Raw genomic sequence first — 9,327 nt, forward strand, 5'->3', positions numbered from 1 at the left:
TTAATTAGGGGATTTTATTTAAATTAAAGATTAGTGGGATTAATATTTTATTTAAATTGTTAATTGAGTTAATATTTTAGTTTGCACCTTAATGATGCAATTAAACAATTTATTCCCTAATTTCTACCCAAAACTCACACATACATCTAAGTCAACACACACACACTTACGCTTTAATATACACCACACACATATATTCAATTATATATACACACACACACACACACGTATATCACACACCCACACATTTATATTATTGCAATTGACTAAATGGAGAAGGGAAGTTTTCTTTAAACTCCCTTCCTTCAATCATTCAACTCCCCACTCCCCTCTCCAAGTTTTCATCTCCAAGACACGTCCAATCTCTACAATATTCCAGCAATTTTTGTTCACTTTTATTTCAAGAAAATCGAGCCACGATCGTCCGGATCGTCTATCGCTCCGTCTCCGCTTCGGTATCGTCGTTACGGTATTTTTAAATATCAAAAGGCACGTATATTCTGTTCTTGCTGCATCGATCATGTCATATTATGTGTTGTGTTGTTATTTATGCGAAAATTATATGTGCGATGCGTAGAAGTTTGAGCAATCACGTCTAGATCAAGTTTGAATCACCAAATTCACGTTTTTTTTGTTCTGAAAAATACTGCGATTTTTCAGTAAAGATTTTGAGAAAACTTTTAACTACAAAAACGTAGATCTTTTCGATACGTTCGATTTGATATAAAATTCGAGTTATTTGGATTAAAAACGAGTGAGATATGATGTTTTCCGTAGGACTGCTCAAACTGCATTTTTTTTAGAAACGTTTTTGTTGTTCTGAAAAATACTGCGATTTTTCAGTAAAGATTTTGAGAAAACTTTTAATTACAAAAACGTAGATCTTTTTGATACATTCGATTTGATATAAAATTCGAGTTATTTGGATTAAAAACGAGTGAGTTATAGTGTTTTTAGTATGACTGCTCAAATCGTGTTTCAAGAAAGTTATGAATTTCAATATGTTCTTGAAGTTTTTATGTTGCAGGCTTTGTTGGAGATCGACGGGTGATCGTTGCTGCATATAAGAAAGTTAGTAATGATGTTTAGAGTATTTTTGAGTTTTTGATTCATGTCGTTAAGAGCTTGAATTATTAAGAAGTCGTAAGAAATAAACTTTAATATAAATGACAGTATTTTGGGTCGTATGAATTGTAGGGTGATTATAAAAGTTTAGTTCATTGTTATGGTGTCCTAGAATGGTCTCATAGTGATGAATCTTGATGCATTATGTGTTAATTGGGAGAATAGATATGTCGAAAAATTTTCATAAAATAATTCGTCAAACAGAGCGGACACGGACCCAGACACAGAGCCAGGCACGGGGTCCGTGCCTTCTTATTTCATCACAACAATTTTTAAGCGCACGGACACAGACCATGATACGGACCTAGGGACGGGGTCCGTGTACCTTCAGATTTTAGGTATATTCTTTTATTATTTAAGATTTGATTTGAGGTTTTATGCTATGGTTTAATATGATGTTTTACAAGGTTATGTCATGGGAAATTATAGAATGTTCTAAGAATTTATTTAGCTTGGGATTAAGCATGACATTTACGTTTAAGTTGTACAAGTTAAGTTTATGTATTCATATTAGTATGTTGCAGCAACGACCCGATTGACATCCAACGAATCCCTCGACGCCAAGTAAAGTATGTATGACGTGCAAAGAAAAAATATTTGAAGTTTTGAGGTATGCTAAATGTCTTGTGACCAAAGAAAGAAAGTTAGGATTGGAAAGCGTTAAATTATGAACGGGGACCAATCCGCCCGTTAAATTATGAACGGGTTAGATCGTGGTTGTGAAGCGTTAAATTATGAACGTGGATCAACTGGCCTGTTAAATTATGAACAGGGATCTTATGTATGTGGCAGTGGATACGTCCCTGTCAGCCCAGTACTGTGGTTTGTCTGATCAGATATTTATTATGTTAAGGGTCACTTGCATTGAAACATCCTCTACGAAAATGATGAAGTTACGTATGTTCAAGTATGTTCAAGTATGCAGTATGTTTATGAAAGTTTATGATGATGGCACGTCATAGTATGTATGTACGCAAAGTTCATGTTTATTACGCAAAGTACGCAAAGTTTAAAGTTTATTATTCAAGTTCAAGTTTCAAAGTATGAAAGTTAAAGTTTATTATGAAAGTTCAGTTAAAGTTTATTATGAGAGTTCAAAGTTTATTATGAAAGATTAAGTTTCAAGTACGTACTTTCTATTTTAAAGTTGCATGTGATTTTATTATGTAGTACTCGTTATTCCAGTTTATACGTGTTGAGTCTTTAGACTCACTAGACTTGATCGATGCAGGTGCTTATGTTGATGAGGAGACAAGAGGTGGCGACCAAGTGGCAGGCTTGGACTGAGCGGGAGGCTAAACCCGAGGACCGCCATGTTTACGTTTTTATGCAAAGTTTAAAATACTCTGATTTATATGATGTGATGGGAGATGTTTTGAGCAAGTATTTTGTTAGCAAATTTTATTGGTGATGTCGAATTTCAAATATTTTATGAACGACTCTTTTGACAACCTTTTCTTATGGGGGATTTGGTTGTGGTATTTTATGGCAAATATTGAAGATTATTTTATATTAAAGAAAAATTTTAATTTTTCCGCAAAATTTGAATGGTAAAAAGTACGGTTCGTTACAGTTGGTATCAGAGCGGTGTTCTTGTAAAGGGTTATGCATTCTGCCAGTCGCAAGAAGCTCACGAAGTCACACCTCAAGTCTGTAAGTTTTAAAGTTTTAAAGTCTTTTAAGTAGTAAGCATGAAGTCATGATTTCGGCATGTGCATGTTTTAATTCTATCACATGTATGTTTATATGACATACGTTTTGGAGTACATGTTTGCATGTCTTTATGAGTTGAGAATGGATCTTTAAAATTTTTATGCAAGTTACGACATGAAATGAAAAAAAATTATTTAATTTTCTTGCACGCTGGTGTGGTGGAATTAGACATGAGTAAGAATTGTTCTTTTGGGCGTTAGGAAAAGTTGTAAATGATTTGTCTATATTAATTTTGGTTAGTAGTACTGATGTTATACTCGTGAGTCATAAGTTAAACCTGACAATTATGAAGGCTTTTGGGACTTGTATATTTTCTAAGAAATTACTTATGGTTGGTGGTTGCTAGCTTAGTTAATTTTTTTAAAGATTTCATGTAAGGATTAATGATTCGAAGACTACGACGATCTTTGGAAGTATAAAGACGTAGAATTTATTTAAAGTGTATGCTCTATCTAGATAGATTTAAAAAAAAAAAAAATTGAATTGCATGAATTTAATATTTTAAGGACCTAGTTGTAATGACCATTAATTTCAGGACTTAAGTGCAAAGATAATATTACAAGGGTTTAGTTTCGAATTTACCGTTTGGGATTAAATTCTGAGTTTCGAGGATTTTAATGTTTAATGAGACTAAAATCGAAAATTTTATGGGAACCTAAAATGCAGAATTCGAAGAATTTTAAGGTTAATGAGGTTAAGTCGAAAAATTTATGGGTACGAAGATGCAAATTTCGAAGAGTTGTAGGGCCAAAAATATAAATTTTGGGAACTTTAAGGACCAAATTGTAAAGTCGGATAATTTTGAGGATTAAATACGAACTTTTAAGGAACACTTGGGATTTTAAATATTAATAGAAATGTAAGATATGTTATGGAAATTGATTTTGGGTTTAATAAGCTTAAGATTGTCGAACTTTATGTTACGAGAAACTTATAAGATGGAATTAAGAATGCTAACAACTTATGGGTAATTGGAGAATTTTTGTACTTTAGGACAATTGGATAAAATTTCGAGGAAAGTGAGAATTTATTTTACAATTTTAAGAAATTGGGAGAACTAGTTTAACGGTAAGTGATAACTGAATGGTTTAAATGATAGAAATTCTCGGGGATTTAAGCTCGAATAGATCATTAGAACCTTGAAGTATCTGGGTTATAATATTATAAGAAATAATGATAAAAAGGATTGTAGGATGAATCGACATTTGACTTGAAAGTTAAACGCTAGTGAATTAATGTTGCGGCAAATTAAGAGTTTAGAATGATAACGATTTGAGGTAAAGTTGATCGGTTAGCTAAGTTATAAAAGTAGATATCAAGTTAGTGAAATTTCGGGAACTTAAGTGGTTGTGTCATAAGTTTTAGTTATGATTGTAATAATTAAGCTTGTATATTTGTTGGAATTTTATTTTCTAGAAAGTTGAGTATGATCAATGGATAGGTTACTCGATAGATGTATGAAACGATTTAAGTAGACATCTAGTCTTGAGAAATTTTTAAGTTATTAAGAAACTTGGGAATAAGCGAATATGTGTGTTGGAATTATGTTATCTAAAACTATTTGGATTGCGTAAGGTTAAATTTCAAACTTATGGTATTGTTGATCATACGAAATTTTGGGTGAAATAAATACAAAAGGGAATTAGTGGTTTTCAACATAAGTTATCAATCAATGAATATTAAGATTTTTATTGAGTAAGAAATCTAAAAGTATTCCATGATGGTACGACAAATCACGATACATTTTATTAATTAATAAATATTACAATACAAAGCAATGGATAGACAACAATTACAAGTAAATGTAAAAATAAAGAAAAAACATTAGGAGGATATTCTCCGACAAATACAAGAATCGTAAATGCAATAACTAAAAGAATTAAAAATAACTTTGCAAGAGCCATCTTCGTTTTCTTCGGAAAAAAAAAAAATTTGATGAAGAATAAGTTTTAGAGAGAAGAGAATGTTGGAGTGATTGAATGTATTTGTGAGATGGTATTTATAGAGGAAAAATCAAAAACTAGCCGTTAGTTACCGTTTTATGCCCGTTGGTATATGTATGTATTTGTATAATTTTATGGTATAAATATGGTGTATATAATATTGTATATGTTTAAATAATTATGTATATCTTATCTCATTATTATAATGAGATGTCATAATTTATTTTGTTTAAAAATATTATAGACTTTTATACTTGTCGTATCCCTTACTCGAAATTTAAGATTGACAACAATTTTGTAATTTAGATGTACTTGTAAATAGCTAAGTTTTGTAAGTTTGTATCGTAAGGTAAAGAATCGATTCAAGAGTTGTAGGTCAATATTATTATGAGGTAAGATAAGATTTAACTTATAAGTGTATTTCCGTTGATAGAAGTTGATCAGAAAAATTTTGATGCTAAGATTTCTTAGGCTAAACTACATTGATGCTAATGTATTAGTTCGTTGAACATTACGAGTATAGTATAAGAAAAGTAAAATATGATAACCTTGAACCTTCATTTTTAATACTGGGAACAACGAGAAAAGTTAGAAGTAGAGATCATAGTAAAGTAAAAGTAAGTCTCCATAAGTCGTTTTGAGTTGTGAATCGCAAACGAGGTTTTTGGTAGGAAATTTAATTCGGATTGAAGAGACGTAAGGACAACATAAGACTTAATTTATCAGAGTAGCGCAGCGGTAGCATGGATTGTTGGGATACTAGAATTAAGAATCTAAACTTTTGGATTACCGAGGATTAGCGAATTTCGGGGACGAAATTCAAATTAAGGGGGATAGATTGTGAAGTCCCGAAAATTTTAAGTCCATATGAACCAAGTGCGTGCAAGTTATTAAATTCCTTATGTATTTTATTAAATGATTTTAATGCATGCTTTCATTTAATTTATGAAATTTATTATTTTAATTATATATGTTTATTTAATGTATGTTAAAATGTTTCTTGAGTTTTTATGTTTCAGACGATTATTCGAGGCGAGATCGAGGAAAGGAGACCGGGACGATTTTTAGTAAATTTTAATGTGGAATTTTATTTTTAAGTAGATTGGACGTTTTAAATAATTTAATTAGTTCTTAGTATTTTAAAAAGTCTAATTTATTTATTTAATGCTTTTAAGAGTTTAAAACTCTTAAAGAGTAACAAATGTCCATTTTATTTTAAATTAGAGAATTTTATAAAAATTAGTGTGTGTTTATTTTAATTAGGGGATTTTATTTAAATTAAAGATTAGTGGGATTAATATTTTATTTAAATTGTTAATTGAGTTAATATTTTAGTTTGCACCTTAATGATGCAATTAAGCAATTTATTCCCTAATTTCTACCCAAAACTCACACATACATCTAAGTCAACACACACACACTTACGCTTTAATATACACCACACACATATATTCAATTATATATACACACACACACACACGTATATCACACACCCACACATTTATATTATTGCAATTGACTAAATGGAGAAGGGAAGTTTTCTTTAAACTCCCTTCCTTCAATCATTCAACTCCCCACTCCCCTCTCCAAGTTTTCATCTCCAAGACACGTCCAATCTCTACAATATTCCAGCAATTTTTGTTCACTTTTATTTCAAGAAAATCGAGCCACGATCGTCCGGATCGTCTATCGCTCCGTCTCCGCTTCGGTATCGTCGTTACGGTATTTTTAAATATCAAAAGGCACGTATATTCTGTTCTTGCTGCATCGATCATGTCATATTATGTGTTGTGTTGTTATTTATGCGAAAATTATATGTGCGATGCGTAGAAGTTTGAGCAATCACGTCTAGATCAAGTTTGAATCACCAAATTCACGTTTTTGTTGTTCTGAAAAATACTGCGATTTTTCAGTAAAGATTTTGAGAAAACTTTTAACTACAAAAACGTAGATCTTTTTGATACGTTCGATTTGATATAAAATTCGAGTTATTTGGATTAAAAACGAGTGAGTTATGATGTTTTCCGTAGGACTGCTCAAACTGCATTTTTTTTAGAAACGTTTTTGTTGTTCTGAAAAATACTGCGATTTTTCAGTAAAGATTTTGAGAAAACTTTTAATTACAAAAACGTAGATCTTTTTGATACGTTCGATTTGATATAAAATTCGAGTTATTTGGATTAAAAACGAGTGAGTTATAGTGTTTTTAGTATGACTGCTCAAATCGTGTTTCAAGAAAGTTATGAATTTCAATATGTTCTTGAAGTTTTTATGTTGCAGGCTTTGTTGGAGATCGACGGGTGATCGTTGCTGCATATAAGAAAGTTAGTAATGATGTTTAGAGTATTTTTGAGTTTTTGATTCATGTCGTTAAGAGCTTGAATTATTAAGAAGTCGTAAGAAATAAACTTTAATATAAATGACAGTATTTTGGGTCGTATGAATTGTAGGGTGATTATAAAAGTTTAGTTCATTGTTATGGTGTCCTAGAATGGTCTCATAGTGATGAATCTTGATGCATTATGTGTTAATTGGGAGAATAGATATGTCGAAAAATTTTCATAAAATAATTCGTCAAACAGAGCGGACACGGACCCAGACACAGAGGCAGGCACGGGGTCCGTGCCTTCTTATTTCATCACAACAATTTTTAAGCGCACGGACACAGACCATGATACGGACCTAGGGACGGGGTCCGTGTACCTTCAGATTTTAGGTATATTCTTTTATTATTTAAGATTTGATTTGAGGTTTTATGCTATGGTTTAATATGATGTTTTACAAGGTTATGTCATGGGAAATTATAGAATGTTCTAAGAATTTATTTAGCTTGGGATTAAGCATGACATTTACGTTTAAGTTGTACAAGTTAAGTTTATGTATTCATATTAGTATGTTGCAGCAACGACCCGATTGACATCCAACGAATCCCTCGACGCCAAATAAAGTATGTATGACGTGCAAAGAAAAAATATTTGAAGTTTTGAGGTATGCTAAATGTCTTGTGACCAAAGAAAGAAAGTTAGGATTGGAAAGCGTTAAATTATGAACGGGGACCAATCCGCCCGTTAAATTATGAACGGGTTAGATCGTGGTTGTGAAGCGTTAAATTATGAACGTGGATCAACTGGCCTGTTAAATTATGAACATGGATCTTATGTATGTGGCAGTGGATACGTCCCTGTCAGCCCAGTACTGTGGTTTGTCTGATCAGATATTTATTATGTTAAGGGTCACTTGCATTGAAACATCCTCTACGAAAATGATGAAGTTACGTATGTTCAAGTATGTTCAAGTATGCAGTATGTTTATGAAAGTTTATGATGATGGCACGTCATAGTATGTATGTACGCAAAGTTCATGTTTATTACGCAAAGTACGCAAAGTTTAAAGTTTATTATTCAAGTTCAAGTTTCAAAGTATGAAAGTTAAAGTTTATTATGAAAGTTCAGTTAAAGTTTATTATGAGAGTTCAAAGTTTATTATGAAAGATTAAGTTTCAAGTACGTACTTTCTATTTTAAAGTTGCATGTGATTTTATTATGTAGTACTCGTTATTCCAGTTTATACGTGTTGAGTCTTTAGACTCACTAGACTTGATCGATGCAGGTGCTTATGTTGATGAGGAGACAAGAGGTGGCGACCAAGTGGCAGGCTTGGACTGAGCGGGAGGCTAAACCCGAGGACCGCCATGTTTACGTTTTTATGCAAAGTTTAAAATACTCTGATTTATATGATGTGATGGGAGATGTTTTGAGCAAGTATTTTGTTAGCAAATTTTATTGGTGATGTCGAATTTCAAATATTTTATGAACGACTCTTTTGACAACCTTTTCTTATGGGGGATTTGGTTGTGGTATTTTATGGCAAATATTGAAGATTATTTTATATTAAAGAAAAATTTTAATTTTTCCGCAAAATTTGAATGGTAAAAAGTACGGTTCGTTACAACAAGTCCAACATATTAAATGATTAAAGTTCTTAATGGACTTTAATATAATTAATTAAACTAGTTTGACTAGTCTATTTAATTAACAAAGCCCATTGGATTTATTTAAGGTACCTAAATCCATAATTATGGAATTTAGGTTAAAAGCTCTTGTTTTTAATATATAAATAAAAACAAAAGGTAGCCTCCACCATTCCATTTTGAAACTCACGAAAATTTCATGATTTGGCACCCAAATATTTGTAGAATCTTTGATTGACTTAATTAATCTAATTAATTAAGTAAATTGTAGATTAGACAAAAAGATAAGATTTGATTCTTAATTTTAAAAATAAAGCATCCGAAAGTGATTCTTCTTGAAGCAATCTTTTCGGCTCTTCCCACAGTGGTGCATCTCTCGAAAATTCCTTAAAGAAAAGAAAGAAAAATTTGGCTTAGATTTTGAGTCGAATTTTTCGTGTTATATCTCTACGCAAAAGTTCTTCTAAATTTCTAGTGCAATTTAGAAGATGAACAAATCTTATAGTCGTGGACCTGATTCGGAGATCGAAGAACGTTCGTAGGAATTTACAACAAGAGCTGCGTCCGCTAATACCG

The 9,327-nt window shown here is 31.6% G+C and overlaps 1 long non-coding RNA gene across 1 annotated transcript; it reads left to right on the forward strand.

Moving 5' to 3' along the window:
* Window positions 1-262: 262 nt before the first annotated feature.
* LOC140820255 (uncharacterized) lies at window positions 263-8,714 on the forward strand. The gene is made up of 3 exons (XR_012115392.1): window positions 263-489; window positions 2,357-6,523; window positions 8,391-8,714. It is a non-coding gene; the product is annotated as an uncharacterized lncRNA (long non-coding RNA).
* The last annotated feature ends 613 nt before the right edge of the window (window positions 8,715-9,327 follow it).

This window comes from Primulina eburnea, chromosome 18 (assembly GCF_022965805.1).
Source record: "Primulina eburnea isolate SZY01 chromosome 18, ASM2296580v1, whole genome shotgun sequence".
Taxonomy (NCBI): domain Eukaryota; kingdom Viridiplantae; phylum Streptophyta; class Magnoliopsida; order Lamiales; family Gesneriaceae; genus Primulina; species Primulina eburnea.